The following is a 17,551-nucleotide window of genomic DNA, read 5'->3' on the forward strand; positions in this document are numbered from 1 at the left end:
ATCACGAGCTGACATCAGCTTGGGCTGAAAATAGAAAAAACTGTTGGAAACTTAGCGTTCAGAGCAGCCTGAAGCTGCTGTTTTTTTCTCACAGGGGTTACTGCTACATACGTTTACCTCGTTATTTGACACGTCGGCCACTTTTAACATGAACATCCTACATTGTGACATTATATATATATGTCTGAAAATAAGGAAAAGCATAATACATCCCCTTGAAGTTGAGGTAGAACATTAAACTTAACAAACAAGAAAACACTTGGTGCATAGCAGCCTGAACAAAATACACACAGTTAATAATATGGGTATAATTATTATTAACCAAGAATTATTTCATGGATACCAATTTTCAGAATCCCCCAACACACAGACACAGAAATACACACACGCAGTTCCTCTGACTACTCACAAAACTTGTCCCAGTCTGAACCAGTGAGTTTGGACTGCCTCATTGTCAAAGGTTCTGGCTCAGATACAATAGCTTTTGTATCTGATCTGAAGTAGTAAACTTTTGTCTGCATCTGTGCACGAGCCACTGGGTCTGTATCTTCTGCCTACGCCTGGCAACTGCCGCTTTGTTGGAAGGCATCTACAAAAACCAATAAAAGTGATTCAATATAACAAAAACTTTATTTTTGTCATGGGTTCAGGTTTGTCCAGCTTCCTCCTGATAGAAACACAAGATAATTTCTGCTCAGTGCCCAAATGTCATAATTATTTTTATTTATAATTATGACATTTAAAACAAATAGTTTACTAAAATTTAAACAAAATGTGATAAGTTACAGCAACCGTGAATGAAAGAATATAATAATAATAATAATAATAATAATAATAATAATAATAATAATAATAATAATAATAATAATAATAATAATAATAAATTACTATTATAGTTGTTGTTGTTGTTATGATCATTTTTATCATTATTATACATCATCATCACTAGTATTATATGAATGACACAGTGCTGAACTGAATTACACTAAAAATGACATTTTTATACTTAAACACATTTTACAGGCAAACACTAAGCCACCTATATCAAATAATGACCTTGACCTACAAAGTTAATTACAGTTATCTAAAAAAATACATGTGTTTAGATAAAAATCTAAATCTACCTGACTATAAAAGTGGTTTTTGGCATTTCACTGAATGACGTGGATTTGTATTTCATGAGAGATAAACTCACTTTACCTTATCACCTCATGGGTCTTCAGGGGTCCTTTTGATGATGTCACAGATTATCACATGACTATCAGTTTGTGATATGATTTCAAAATGGTGATCTCATTACACTGAATGACCTCTAATGAACCGAATATTTGGGACAAAAGTCCCCTGATGATTTTAATATCAAAACAAAACAATAATACAAAATCCTTTTAGTATAACAATAGTGGCACTCATAAAAATATGCCTAGAAAGTGAAAGTGTACTTTTATTTAGAATTTTATATATTTAGTTAAAAATGTAACAGTGATATTGAAGTTCGGACCATTACACTGAATGACAATTTTGCACTTCATGACATTATTTCATACATATGTTTCCACTTCATTTTCTCCAAATATGAGTGAAATGATAAAGTGGACAATATAGTGTAACTTGTTACTATATGTTATAAATGCATTTACTTCTCTTTTTGTTAATTTAATGTATCTGGACCCAAAAAAAGGCTTGTCTCGTCTTTGACCCTGAAGCAGTGATCCAGCAGAAGACTGGGATGTGACACATGATGTGGAGGCTTCGTGATGTCTTGATGTGGGAGATGATTGTGCTGGCCTGCTCCTCATCTTTGAATCTCTTCCTGAAATACTCCTCCTTCTGTGGGTCAGTGAACCCTCTGACCTCTGTCACCATGCTGACACACTCAGGAGGGATCTGATTGGCTGCTGCAGGTTGTGTGGTTATCCAGAGGCGAGCAGAGGGAAGCAGTTTCCCCTTGATGAGGTTTGTCAGCAGCACATCTACTGAGGTGGACTCTGTGACATCAGTCAGGATCTCATTGTTGTGGAAGTCCAGAGGAAGTCGACACTCATCCAGACCGTCAAAGATGAACATAACCTGGAACTCTTCTAACCTGCAGATTCCTGCTTCTTTGGTTCCAGGAAAGAAGTGATGAACAAGTTCCACCAAGCTGTACTTTTTCTCTTTCAGCACATTCAGCTCTCTGAAACTGAATGGAAATGTGAAGTGTATGTCCTGTAGGGGTGTGCCCGAATACAAATACATTATTCAGCAAAGCACAAATAGTGGGTTTTATATTATTGTTTCATACAAATATTTTAAAAATTATTTGTTGGGGGTGTTCCCCAGAGATAAAGCTGAGCTACTGACACAAGCGAAGTGCTCTTAAGGGACTCTCCATAACCTGTTGTTCCCCTTCTCCTTTCCACAAAGTTAGGTTGTAAAAAATAGGCAATAAAGAAAAAGTGCAAAGCAATAATCGCCTTTGAAGTCCCTCCCTACACGTTACACAGTGTGCTGTCTCTGTGTTATGGGTGTATAAATAGGTAGAGGTCTGTCGGCATGAGGCGATGAGTAAAGTTTTATCTCAGTAGTCAGCGCAGTCGTCTATGACCTGGGAGACTCCAGTTCAAGACCCGGTGTGGGGACCTCCTTTGTAAGTTAATTTATTCATGAACACTTCTTGTAACACTTTAATTTTCTAAAATTGTGTCATAAAACAAAAACAGGATTTCTAAGCCTCTTTCTACTTTTATTCAAATACAAATACAAATAATTTTGCTGCCTCAACAAATACAGAAACAAATACAAATACTGGGATCTCTGCACATCCCTAATGTCCTGGTTGGCTTTGTCTTCAGCCCAGTCCAGAGTGAACTTCTGTGTTAAAACTGTTTTCCCAATGCCAGCCACTCCCTTTGTCATCACTGTTGTGATTGGTTCATCTCTTCCAGGTGAGGCTTTAAAGATGTCTTCTTGTCTGATTGTTGTTTCTGGTCTGTTTGGTTTCCTGAATGTTTTTTTAATCTGTCTGACCTCATGTTCATCATTGACCTCTGCAGTCCCTCCCTCTGTGATGTAGAGTTCTGTGTAGATCTGATTCAGAAGGGTTGGGTTTCCTGCTTTAGCAATCCCCTCAAACACACACTGGAACTTCTTCTTCAGGTTAGACTTGAGTTCACGTTGACCAACTGGAGTAGGAGTTTCTGAATGACAATACAAAAAAAAGGATGAATAAATAAGTATCAGGCAAATATTTAATCCCCTAACAAATGCATATATGAACATCTGTTCTTCCATCTCTTGAGACATCAGTAAATGTCTCATTTATCCAGCATGTTAAATCTTTAAAGAAACCCTCTTACTGCTCTGCAGACGGTCAGCCAGCTCCTCCTGCTTCATTCTCCTCAGAGACTGCAAAGTGATCTTCAGAAATTCTTCTCTGCTGCTCCTCCTCCTCTGCTCTTCTTCCTCACCATCCAACACCTCCTCCTCATCACTCTGACTCTCTAAGCATTCTGGGTAATCTGGACTCATCTGTTGCATACCTGGAACAGAAGACTATATGAATGACACACTCAAACCAAAATCATTAGGCACAGACTGACAATCCTCTGGTCTACAAAGCACAGCATGGAGATGATTGTGAACATAATAGAGGTAAAAGTAGTTGTAAATGTACAGACCGCATATATGATCACCCTGTGTGTTTGATGCTGCTGGGCAGACTGACCACTGGGATCCTCCTGGTCCACTCTGTGGAGGAATCATGAAGAATGAGCTCACATTATGTCTGTCCACACAGAAACAAACACAAGCAATCAAGTGATATTTGGATGTGAACAGAGGATCAGATGACTCCCTGGAGTGGTAAAGCTTTACTAGTCCTGCTGATCCCACTGAGAATCAACAGCTGTCTGTTTGTAGCTTTCAGCTCAGAGTCAGTTTGGTTTAGTCCCAACAGTTCTCACCAACCCTCCATAAATCACTTCCTCCCTCATTGTACACTACTAAAGTGCCCTAAAGTAAGGCAGCCAGAGCCACAGTTGTATCAGACTGGTTGTACTGGGCAGCTCCCAGTATGAATGTGTTTGACTGTGTGAATGTGAATGCTGCTCAGAGAAGTTCATCTGAGTCAGTAAAGATTTTAAAAAACAGGAGATATGATAAGTGTCTGATGAAAACACATCGTTTTGTTTTTGTTATCAGTTTGAAATCCTCATCAGAGTGGTATCCATCTTTGAAGTTATAAGGACAACCCATAGACTGATCACTGTTCATAGACACACAACTGGGTTCAGGTTTGTCCAGCTTCCTCCTGATAGAAACACAAGATAATTTGTGTTCAGCACCCAGACCACACTGAGACTAAATCGGTCAGCGATTTAATACACCTACTGTACACAACACAGTAGTATCCAGGGAGTTGTATATGAATTAACTGTTAAACTTAAACATGATTAACTGTATGGGTAGAGCTATATTCAATGCAGTGTGCAGTACCTGGAGGGGTGAAGCTGACGCTCAGCCAGGGACACAAATGCATGAACTCCTTAAATCTCAGCTCGTGGTAAATTAGTGTTTGGGTTCTTATTCTCTAAGGCTTCTCCTTGATCTACTGTCTTGGATTGTAACTCATTTGGACGTCACTTTGGACAAAAGCATCTGACGAATACATGTAAATGAAATATTTTGATTGGTTTTTATTAAATATGTTCTGTGCTGTCTGGATAATTCTTTGTGTTCTGCAGGTGTTTCTATAATTGTAAATAACATATTTTGTTTGGCCTTTATCAAATATGCTCTGATGTTGAAAAACTGTTTCCATGTTCTGCAGGCATTTTTGTTGACAGCCCTTCCTGTTAGTGATACTAATGGTTCTCCTGCAGTTGTTTGATGTGGTTAACACACTGCTTCCTTTAGCTCATCCTGCCAGCGACTAATATTAACAGTGTCTGAAACTGACAAGAACCCAAGCTGACCACAGCTGCTGGTCTCTGAGAAGAAAACTAACAACTTTTAATGAGCTTACAGGAGCTGAGTTATAATCAAGAGAGAGATTTTGGGTGGAGGGTCATTTTAATACAGTATAGTCAAAAAAAGGTTGTGGGTGTGTTTGTTTTGGGTCACTCAGCGTGCTCGATGGTTGGTAAACCCCATAAAGTTTTCATCTTTAATTTCAACATGTCTTAAGGACATTTTTTGTAAACTCTGACATTCACACTGATCTGCTCTGTCCATCATCACTATAAAATGATCAAGAATCAATAGAACTGATAGTTTCAGAAGTGAATTCTTCTTTAAAACATGCTTAATTTGACTTATTTACTTATTTACTACTTATTATCTAGTTACCAACATCATGGATCTGTTATGGAGCTAAACTTACTCACATCAGAAATATCAATAAATGATCCAAATCTCAAATAATTAAACTGAGAACTATTTATCCTGATTTAGATTTTACCTGATATTGTCCAATAACCTGATTTTAATACTGAGAGCAACCTACTCTTTATCGAGTGAATGTTGTAGTTTAAAATGAATATCAAAATCTTTTGACTGGTTGCTCTTGAAGGACACACAGCTGGGTTCAGGTTCAGGTTCAATTACCAACACATCCCTCCAGGCATTTTTTTGTGATTATTGCAGCCAAATATGTTTAATTTTGCAGCTGCTTTTCTCATAAATTGTGACAAAATTTGAAAAGAGATGTTTGATAAAACCTTTAATAAAAACATTTAACACTGAGTCAGTTACATTTAAAATTTTAGTTACAGCTCACCTCTTTGCAGCAGGAGGTAGTCCTTTAAAATTAATGGAGCGAAAAGGCCAAAATCTAGCAAAGTCTGGTCTTTGTAGCTCTGGGCTTCTACAAAACACACACAGAGCTTTAAGTGTGAATAATGATGGTGGAGAACAGTGATGGACAGTTAGAGATCCTCATCTTACCTCTGAGCTTTGGTCTGGCTGTCATGTTCCCAACATAGAGAGCTTTGAGCAGGAGGGACTCCCTTCTTTCTGTCCTCACACTGATTCATGCTGCTGAAGTCACATCCACATCAGTCACACACACTTTCTGCCTTCATCTGAAGAGAAAACACAAATCCTTTACATCATTTCTCCTGTCACATCCTAAATATCAGCTGCTCCTCCTGTGATAGTCCAAATCATTACGAGTTCCGGTTGTGATACGATGAACTTGAGTTTTGAGATATTTCGTAGATGGGAAAAACATGTACATGTCAGTGATTTAATATGCTGATCACAATGCATAGCCTGACCAAATATGACGCCAACATTTCTTAAGTTAGACTGAACAGCTGAGGAAAGGGACCCAATACTCAGCAACTATGAAGTTGTCTAACATCCAGTCCTTAATGACAGTTGTGCAGCACAGACAGTTTGTCGGGATTATCAGACTTAAAAGATGTTAGATTTTAACTGCTGTGAGACATTTACAATGCAGATAAAATGTCATTTGGTGTAAAGTGAAACTATTTTATAGCCTTTTTTAATTGAGTAGTTTAAAATTGATCAAATTGTACATAAAGCCGACAGTATTTTAATGTGGTGATGGTACACGTGAACTTCTGAGAGAAACTCAGTAGTTACAGATGAACTCTGATTGCAAAGATATATGAAGCAATAAATACACACATCATCAGCTCCTGTCTAACTGCATATACCAGTAATAAGTCATTATAAAGCAAGAACAGAAGTGGACTGTATGCGTTAGGGATGCATGATATTGGATTTTTTGTCGATATCCGATATGCCGATATTTCCAACTCACTGTGGCCGATTGCCGATGCCAATACCAATATATATATGCACATGTTTTTTCCAGATGGCTGAGGAGACTATTATGCATGCAAGCATAGATTGTACTAAGTATGATCAAGAAAGACAATATATGAAGGAAGAATATAGGAAACCTTAAAACTTTAAAGAACCTGCCAAGTGGGTGGAGCAGTAGAGTTTTCATTGAGTATAGTAGACAGACAGGATTAATGTGTTGGAATCTCTGGTCCTCACTCCAGAGCAGAAGGTGAAAGTAATGCATCTAATACGCTGGTTGCCAACTGCCGTTATAAACCAAAAAGTCCCCCCCCAAACAGAGTGGTACATCCTGTCAGCCGAGGTGTTTCCTATCTGTGCAGCTGAATTTAGCAGCTCCTCGACGAACTAGCCCCTCTTCTCATTTCTCAGTTTGTACATCCTCGATTCCTTTCCTCGCCTCCTCTAATCGCGTCTTAGTCCCTCCCACCTGAGATGTGAGCGGAGGAGGTGAGGAGGAGACACAAGGAGAGAGGAGTTGAGGCAACAGACATTTAACAAAATGAGACATCCTCGCTTCAGAGCTGTCATGTCAATTATATATAACGTGCAGCAGAGCTGCATCATCTGTCCATTGTTGTATTACAGCCTACTGCTGTATTTTATGATCTCTGACAGATGAGCATAACACTGTTCATGACAACTTATATATTTACTTTTAATTCAAATTACAACATGGCATAATATGACAAGTATGTACGGATGTCATACATTGTTATGTTTTATTTAACATGTGCGCACATGCACACATATCCTTTATATATCTTATTGTGTGAAGCACTACAAATGGTTTGTTCCAGCTGTGTGTCGCCTCTTTTATACGTCACGGGAGTCGAAAAACTTCCGCAAAGGATACACCTGTGTATCCTCGCTTATAACTCCTCTGGCAAGCCTCCTCTCTCCTCGTTCCTCTCTCCTCGAGATGCATTTTAGGAATTGAGACATCCTTAAACATGGCACGGGCAGGAGGATGGAGGAGAGAGGAGACGAGAAGGCACAAAATAGAGAAATGAGAAGAGCCCTGTCTCTCCCTGACGGTCCCGGTGTTTCATCCACAGGCTCCACTTCACTCAAGCTGCCCGACAGACCCGCTGCTTCTTCCCACTTTAACCTGAATAACAAACCGGGGCTAACGTTAGCTGAGAGGCCAGCGGAGCATTAGCCGCAGCATGGCAGGAGGTAAGACAGCCAGCTAGCCTCTGCTAGCCTCCTAGCTAACATTAGCCTCGGTTTGTTATTCAGGTTAAAGTGGGAGGTAGCAGCGGCTCTGACGGGCAGCTTGAGTGAAGTGGAGCCTGCGGAGGAAGCATCGGCATCGTCAGTGTGAAACAGTCCGTCGAGGGAAGCACAGTCAGGCGGCTGAGGAGAAGGCAACAAATCGGCCTCTCATAATCGGCAGAAATGGCCGATGCCAATATTTCATTTTAGAGATTTTATCGGCCGATACCGATGACGTGCCAATAATATCATGCATCCCTAGTATGCATGTTATTGTAACAACACTGAACTTGATGACATCCTCTGACTGTCCCTCCACATCATTCAATACAAAACATTTGATTTAAAGCTTTCACAGTAAACAGTAGCAGGCCTATACTGTAGTGTCTGACATTACGCTGCTGGAAACAACCTTAAAAAAGTAGATTTAGTTTGATTTTTGAGAGCTGAAGAAACATGAGAGTTCTCCAAACATGAGACGTGAGGGTTCTCCAAACTTTCTGATAAGAAAAAAATATCATACAACAAGAAACAAACCCTGAAGTTACTAAAGAGAAAGTTCAACTATGAAACAAAGCAAACTTACAGTTAACATCCAAACTGCTGAAGACAAAGACTCTCCACTCCATGTCTGTCAGAAAAGTGTTTGCCACAGGTGAGCTGTTTCCTGGAATGAGTCAGAGCTCCACCTGTAGAGGAGGAGGGACAGGTAGGAAGACTCACAACATGATGACACTTTATGGATGTTTGTCACTCATTTATTCTTCAAGTATTTGTATATTTATTGTTGTATTGATGGTTTCTCAGTGTTTAAGTGAGTGCTGTTAGAAAAAATAACTCATCATGACGTTCATGTGAAGAGAAGCTGAACGTTACATTTAGATTCATGAGATTTAAGAAATTTAACTGACAGGTCATTGAGTTCTTTGTCTTATAAAATAGTGCTGATAAAAGTTATTCCAACGGACGCCTCAATGAACATGAATTATAATCCTTCAAAAACAACTAGAGTATCAAAGTCCAGACTGAAGTCCAGTTTCTGCATCAGGATCTGATATCAGGATTCTACTTTGATACCTTTATTATGAGTCAATGTTTAACTGAATCACAGTCAGACTGAACAGCGAGGATGAAACAGTATCAACTGTAATGTGAAGTGTTGAGTGTAATGCCTTTCCATGTTGGTAAGCTGTAGCACCTGATGAAGACACACAGGCAGGTTCATTATTATTCTTCAGTCATCAGCAAATCAAATGAGTGTTTCTACATCTAAACTCTGATTTAAAGGCAGTCAGCTGTCATTCTGACTATTTGCTGTTGGATGAACTTTGTGGCATCGAGTCATTAACAAAGACATGAGAAATCAGTGATGAAATGATGAGTCTTCTTCTGTTCTGGAAGTTTGTTGGAACACACCAACAAACAAAGAGCAGCTTGTTTGTGATGAAGAGGAAACATTAGAGATGGTGATGAAAAGAATTCAAACCAAACAAAGTTCCACTTACTCAACTTATTCCCATGAACGTGGTCTCTCTGCAGCTCTCTGCTGTCTGGACCAGGTCTGTTTAGAGCTTTATTCATCTGAGAGTTTCATCAGTCCTCTGTGTCTGCAGGCTGCTGTCACACTGAAACACTGAACCTGGACACCAATAAAACCATAAACCAGTGTGAACCTGCAGCTCAGAGCTCAAAGATCAGCTGCTTTAATAGAACACATCTGTAACCTACAGCCGCCTTCCTGCTCCGACTCTAACATACTGTAAAAACCTCAGAACAAATAAATCTCCTGATCACTGACAACAAACATCAACCTTTGTTTATTTTGAAGATGTGAATTCAGACTGCAAAGAATCAAATGTAGATTTGATGGAGGCACTCAGGAATCATTTCCTCTTTTTACACTCTACTATATCAAGTCAGAGCAGGAAGTGGCAGCTCATCCAATAATCCAAAATCAATCATGTTACAGATTCTCATCCACATCAGCTCACAGAGACTTTCTACCTTCATCTGTAGAGGAAAGACCATGAGAAGAGCTGAAAGCATCAGTTCAATCATATCACCTGCTTCTCCAAAATTAGAGATGAAACATCACTTTGATGATGTTTTATGAGTGTGTGTTAGATAAGTTTGAGTTGTAGTTTCTGTCATTTAAAAAAACATTTCATGTGATCTGTGTTTGGAGCTGCAACTAACAATCATTCTCATTATTGATTAATCGATTAGTTGTTTGGTGTATAAAATGTCAGAAAGTGGTAAAAAATGTGGATCACTGTTTCCCAAGTACTTGAAGATTGTACTTGAGTACAGTACTGGAGTGAATGTACTATAAGTTATAAAAGCAGATGGATCCTTCAAAAAACTTGTAAAGAGTTCCAAACTAAATGAGTGAGTCTCAATAAAGAGCTTCCAAACACATTTGATGACACATTTCCATAAAGAAGCGACACTAATTCATGTTGGAGGAGTGTCAATAAGATGAGTGCTGTCTTTCTGAATACTACAGTATTTATTGAATAAAATAAGTGAAGCCCCTCACCCCCTGCTGTCTCCACATCAGTCCTGTAGAAGAAATAGAAACAGCTCTATATTCACCTGTAGACACAGAAAGTCAAAGCTGTTCTCCAGCGGCTGTCCGGCCGAGCAGAGCCGCATTTAGTGTCTCAGACAGCAGGGAGAGCAGCGGCTCATCACCGCCTCCTCCACAGGCTGAATCAGGCAGGAAAACCTGCCGTCAGTCATCAGTAAGTGTTGGACACAGTAATAACAACACTGTGTTCAGCTACTGACCATCAACATCACTTCAACTGTTACTCCACACACACAAACTCCTCAAATATGAACACAAACACCTTCCAGACGTATTTACAGGGTGAAGAAGAAGAGTCCCGTCAGTGGACACTTTCTGAAAGTTCCCAGCTCACATCTTCTGACCTGTGCCAATGGTTTTGGTTTGGTCTGAACACACCATTACACTATATTCAGTCCTGGAGCGTCACATCAGCAAAGCATATTTGACTATTCGGTTGATTATTTTAATATGAAGGGAATAATGTGGACCGCAGGAAGTCAGCGGAAGAAAGAAGGGCTTCTCAGTGACCTATCAGGGGGAAACAAGTCAATGTCAGGGGAGTGTAAAGCAACAAAAACAACACTTACTCCCATCAAGTCCAGCTGTTTCCCATTAAAGTTACGACTGAAATACAAGAATAAACTAAACTTTATTCCAAACTTCAAGCTGCCATCACACAACAATTATTAGCTCCAATAAAACGGAGTCACATGATGTTACAATTAAAAACTAATTCTAACAGCTGAATGAAATGAAAGACATCAATAAATAGCTAGTCCTTTACATAAAGTCTTGCAGAATGTCATCAGACTTTATGACTGATAAATTGTAGACTAATAAGATTTTAGAGAGAAGGTCAGTTCATGTTTTAATGCTTATTTATAAAATCTTCATGTATGTAAATAACCATGTTAACAAAATGAGATTGTTTACAAGATATTCAACCTTTTTACGTCAATATTCCAGAAACAATGTGACTATATTGTAAAGTTGAAATGTAGTTTTTCGAGCACAGCCATGAATACAGATTGTTCCTACAGGATCAATAAAGTATACAACTATTAAAAAAAAGATGCTTTAACACATCTTTATCTTTATTATTATCACATGTGACTCACTTACAGCTGCTTTGTCATTCATATCATAACTGGAGGAATAATGATTGATTATTGATCAGTACAGCTAGAATGTGTCTAATATGTGCATTAAAGGTGGAGTATTACTCTTCATTGATGAAGCGTTGGCGCCCTCTGCTGGTGAAAAGATAAACTGCATGCTGTCAGTGTAATGAACAAGTATATATAAGATATTCACACTGACATTTACTGCATTATTTTAGCACTAATGTGTGTTTTATAGATTTATTATCAACATTTCCTGATCTGCAGGAACATGAAACACATCTGATCTGAGGTCAGAACTCATCCAGGAGTTGCTGAAGCCAATCGATCGATTGATCCATCGCAACTTACTGACACGTTGTGATCAATCCCGTCAGAAACATGATGACGTCACTTGATGTTGTTTCTTCTCAGAACTTTATTGAAATGTTTGATAAATGAAGAGAACAAAGAGCGAATCAAGAGGAGCCACATAATCAAACAGCTCGATCGATTATTAAACGTTGATAAAAAGCAAAGAAACAACAGCGTGTTTGTGTCCTGTAGTTCCTAACATTATTTATATTAGAACAACTGTAGATGTTAGTTTATTGATATGAAATGATGTGAAATAAAACACATAAGAACCTTCAAACAGAAACAAAGTTTCATCTGTCAGCTGCTGTTTCTGCTCAAATGGCGCCACCTGGTGGACATGAGCAGGAACTACAAGCAGAGCTGAGACACATTTGTGTGTGTAAATGTAAGTGAGTATGTAAGGGAGGGTGGAGTGAGTGGACATAAATGTAAACGAGGATGAGAAGGCGGATTTATGTGTGTGTGTGAATGTAAATGAGATGTTGAAGGTGTAATCTGACTTGTAAAAAGTGATAAAAAGTGATATAATATAAGGATACTTGAAACAACCATACAACAAGAACTCTTAGAGCTTAAACCTTAATTACATTGCTTCATCCTGCTGACCAGTCTATCATCCTAAACAAGATTAAAACTAAAAGATGGTTTCTGACGATACATTGTCAGCACACTTGTGGAGGCAACCTCCTTTATTTATTTATTTTTTTCTTTTCAGTCGTTGTTCAGTTACCCAAATTTATACCTATTGATGGTGAATGGAAATCATGCCCCCTTCTCCATCATAAGGTCATACCAGCATTCAGCCAGTGGGTAGGCATAAAATCAACAAATAGCTACAACAATAATTACACACTTTTACCCTCTCTTAACAACATTAACACTTAATAATCATTTGAATCATTTTGAAGCAAATATTTTCTGGTTTTAGCTTCTCAGGTGTGAAGATAGAACACTTTTCTTTGTCTTCCATGATAATAAACAGAATATTTTACTTCTGGACTTTAGTTCAGACAAAAGAGAGACATTTAAAGACGTCGCCTTTGACTCCGTGAAATTAGAACCAGCATTTTACACAATTTACACAATTTCCTGACATTTTATAGACAAAACCATGAATTGATGAATCAATTAATGATAATGTTTATTTCAAGCGGCAACCTCTGGGGCTGAAAAATGAAGCCAATGCGGAAGTGCCAAAAACTGCAGTTGAATGGCCACTTGAGGCTGGCCCGCCTCTTTGCCCATTTTTGATTGGCTGGGAGTTAGGCAGAGTCACGTACTGCCAAGATGGCGATGGCTGGAGCGGCTCACTTTGAGCTTCAAAACCGTTCTTCAGAAACCAACGGGTGACGTCACGGTAACTACGTCCATATTTTTATACAGTCTATGGTTTATTTACAGCTCTACATGCACATCCAGTAGAGACACATAAAAACATGTTGGTTTCTGAATTGAACATATGATTAAAAAAACAACTAATTGAACAAGAACCCCCTCAAAAAACAAATAAGAGGAGAAACACCAAAGTGCCTCTATAGGCCAGCAGATACTTACTGTCAATATGTGTCTCATAGTTAGTTGGCAAAACTCTTCCAACATGTATAAAAACCTTTGTCACAACTTGACGTTTCAGTAAACTTTCAGCCGGTGGTGGTTTTCTCTCTGAGAGCTTCTGAGTTTCACTTTGGGTGTTGGACTTCAAAATTCACTGAGACTCATAAGGATCAAACCCACGACCTCCAGACCTCCAAACAGTCTTCTAACAGACTGAGCTATCTGCTCTGAGAACATCAGCTTCTTTTTTACAGCTTTTTAAATGTGTTTATATGTGACTGACAAACAAACTGTCAGTCATGAGGAAACCATGTTGGTGAGAGATCAGGTTGATACTAAATAACATGAGAAAGTTTTTCTAACAGGAGGAGACTCTCCCTCTTACAGAGAACACAGAGACACTGAGGAACCAAACCTGTCACGCCTGACTGCAAACCCAGGATACAGAGGCTGAGTGAATGTGGTGTTGAAGGTGTGGAGGTGGATCAGTGTGTCAGAGAAGACTCTGTAGAAGAACAGAGTTCCAGCAGGACAGTCCACATACACTGCTACTCTGTTAGAGACAGAGGAGGAGGAGGAGGAGATGGATGTTCCATTGTTATTGTGCCAAACAGAGTAACCACCATCAGAGCAGTACAGACACCAGGACTGATCATTCGCTCCAAACCAGGAGTCATTACTGTCTCCTCTCCTGCTGATTCCTCTGTAACTCACTGATATATTAACTCTTCCTCTCCACTCGACCTCCCAGTAACAGCGACCAGTCAGACCCTTGCTACACAGCAGCTGAGGCCAGTGATCAAATCTGTCTGGATGATCCTTCACACATGTCACCTTCCTGTTGATATAGCACACTGGCAAATCAGAAACAAGGAGGTGCTGAAGGCCCACCCACCAACGAAAACGAAACATTGAGTGGTAAATTTGTTCTGTCAGCAAGAACAGAAAACAAGAAATCAAGCTGAATGTTTTTTGTTTTTTGCCCAAAATTTAAAAAACAAAAAAACGACCTGTTTCCAGTTTCTGTTACCTTGGTCATAAAATGCGACTTCACAGTGTTTCATCAAAGTATCCATTCGACAGAGGTAACTAGTCTGCTCTTTAGCCTGAAACTAACTGGTGCTCGAGGAACCACCTATGAATAGCTGTTATGCAGATCAGCCATGGTACTAAAAACAATAGTGATACATTTCTACTTCTTCATCACTTCATAGTATGTTGAGCATCACCAGTATGACGTAAGGCAAAAGGGGCCTTTGTTTTACCTGATGGGGAACATAGTACAGTTGCTGCTGCTGCTGTTGTTGCTGTTACTGCATTGATCTGAGATTACAGACATTAAAAAGAACATGAGAGAGATATCAACTGATTAAACAAGTGTTATGTGACCAAGACAAGATGCAAAGATTGCTGACAGTGCTTGGAACTGACTCACTGTGACTGACCTGCTGTGGTGCTGCAGCGGCTGCTGAGAGAGGCAGCAGCCGGAGCTGACGGCTGCGAGTAAACAGAGAGATGCTCTCAGGAGACATGGCTGCTGCACACCAAGAGCTGCAGGAAAATAAGGCACCAGATTCAAAAAAGTGTGAGAAATAAACTGAAAAGGGAACATTAGTCGGGGAAAGGTCATGGCAGGGGTAAGAGTGACACAAAAAAATCTATATAGGCAGAGAAAGCGTGTGTGTGTTCTGTTGGCAACCACTAAACATCAGAGTAGCATTAATCTTACCAATAAGTGGAGATGATTGGATTGAGTTGTTGTAGAACCTTTGGTTGCATTCATAAGTGCAACTTTCTGCTGGCCATCACTGTGGTTGATTGGAACATCCTTCTCAATTATCAATAAAAGAAGCTCTGACAATGTCTCCTCTTTGCAAAGGCTGAGAAGTTTGGTTTCCACCAGCTTTAGTTTTGAGAAAGAAAGTTCCACAGTAGCTGTGGACACCGGAAGTGTGCTGTATGTCTTAAGCAGCTCAGTCATGTCAAGGAAAACCAGATGTGCATTGTTTTCTTTTATGCATAGATGTCACATTGATTGGTGGGGGGCATGAGTATGAAGTATGAAAGACCTTAAGTTCTATCTGCAATTTGTCTTCCTCTTTAATGTTATAAAATTGTCAGTTTCTTCACAGCTTGGAGTGCTTCTGTTGTAATTCTTGCTGTTTTCCAGTTCTGTGACTGTCAGGCAACATTCACGATTTCCCATGTGGAATTATCTCCTCCTTTAAAGCGTCTCTGAAGCTCTTGTGCCATTATGTCCACAAAAACTTCATACACTTATATACACGGTAGTACTCTTGCAAAGTTGGGAAGGCATGGTCAGCAGTAGCTGACATGGCAACGAACTTGAACTTTGCTGGTACTTTGCTCCTCCTAGCTTGTCCAGGGACCTCAGATGTGGGGTCCAGGCCCACTGATGTAGCCTTCTCTGTAGCCTGTTTATACTCAAACTCCTCCTCTGTTCTGCTGTGGGCCAAACTCTGTAAAACTCCATCAGCTGTATGCTGCAGCCAGGTCCAGGTCTTTCTGCTGCAATGCATCAGAAGCAACTGCAGTCAACTGGAAGACTGGACAGTTGATCTCCAGACACAACAAGAATTCAAAATTGATGCTTTTGAGAAGGGTGATTGCTTCACCTGCTGAGGAGTCTGTGGGATCTTGCTGTGTCATTTCCTCAGGTAACTGCATGACAGCTGGAAGGACCTTCCTCAGAGTCTCAGTTTCTCTCCTGAGTGTCTGACAGCTTCTGAAGCTCCAGTGGACGCTGATCAGGATGCATTTCAATAAATGCAGTGTGTCATTTTAGTTTTTCCATTAAACTGAAAAAAATGACAAAACAGACATTTGACTTTGCACTTTCTACCAACACCAGATTAAGGCAATATGCCTGACAGTGCAAATATAAGACCTTTAGATTTTCTTTTAGGATTCTTGACTGAAGTCCCTTATAGCGCCCACTCATGTTTGCAGCGCCGTCATAACCTTGACCCCGGGTGTTGACTATTTTCAGATCATTTTCTCCAGTGGAGCCATCACAGCCTTTTTTTTGCTTGTATATCATACCTTTTCCAGAAATCTACAAGGGCCGCAAGTTTGCTCCGTGGTGTTGATCCAGAATCATTGCCCTTAATTATTTATTCCTAGTGCTATAATTACTTAAATAAAGTAATAAATGTAGAAATAACGTATTTGTTCTTACATTCACTTTGTTTCACTATCACCTGTCAAAAGAAAGTAATACATACAGAAACACGACACCTGTCATACTTTTCCCCTCAAGCAGCAGACTGTGGTTAGCTGGCGGCTAACGGCTAAGTGAACAGGCTGTATAACAAACGTGCACGTTCATGTCACTTCCTCTTGTAAAATACACCAAACAACACGCACATAACACCGCTGCAAAGCCCACTTACCGGCAGCTGAAGTTCACCCTATTTACAGTGAAATGAAATCAAATCATTGTTATTTCTCCCACTGAGCGTCTGTCTGCAGCAGCAACTCAGTTACTACTGTTTGGACACGTCACCATGACCTCAGGTGAAAGGTCATCATGTGACTGACGGCAGCGGCCATGACGGTCATTTTATGTATAGCTAAATTATTAATAATTGTTAAATGTTCTTCTTGAAGGGCCACAAGCAGAAGGGCCACAAGCAAAATAAATAATTAATGTTAATAAATGCCTTGACAAAAGGGCACTTTGGACATCAAAGGGCAAAGGTGCAGTTGATTGCTGGAGAAATTGGTGCACTCAGTATGCTACAATCATTCCAGACTGGCTGGGTTATCAGGAGCAGAAACGGAACCCAGCAGGCAGCATACACATTAATATTAAACTGTATTGCAAAGGCACAGTTCACCATGGAAATGTTTACAATTACTGAAAGCAGCATCTCTAATCTTTAACTAATTTTTA

General features: G+C 39.6%; 1 protein-coding gene and 1 long non-coding RNA gene across 2 annotated transcripts in view; both read right to left on the minus strand.

Moving 5' to 3' along the window:
* The window catches only part of LOC121892411 (NLR family CARD domain-containing protein 3-like), a 60,480-nt gene that overhangs the window by 32,863 nt on the left and 10,066 nt on the right, over positions 1-17,551 (minus strand). The window lies entirely within an intron of this gene.
* Positions 3,068-8,704, minus strand: LOC121891750. The gene is made up of 6 exons (XR_006094122.1): positions 8,618-8,704; positions 5,926-6,062; positions 5,759-5,845; positions 3,660-3,729; positions 3,339-3,521; positions 3,068-3,179 (listed from the first exon to the last, which is right to left on the minus strand). It is a non-coding gene; the product is annotated as an uncharacterized LOC121891750 (long non-coding RNA).

The sequence above is a fragment of the Thunnus maccoyii genome, chromosome 24 (assembly GCF_910596095.1).
Source record: "Thunnus maccoyii chromosome 24, fThuMac1.1, whole genome shotgun sequence".
NCBI lineage: Eukaryota > Metazoa > Chordata > Actinopteri > Scombriformes > Scombridae > Thunnus > Thunnus maccoyii.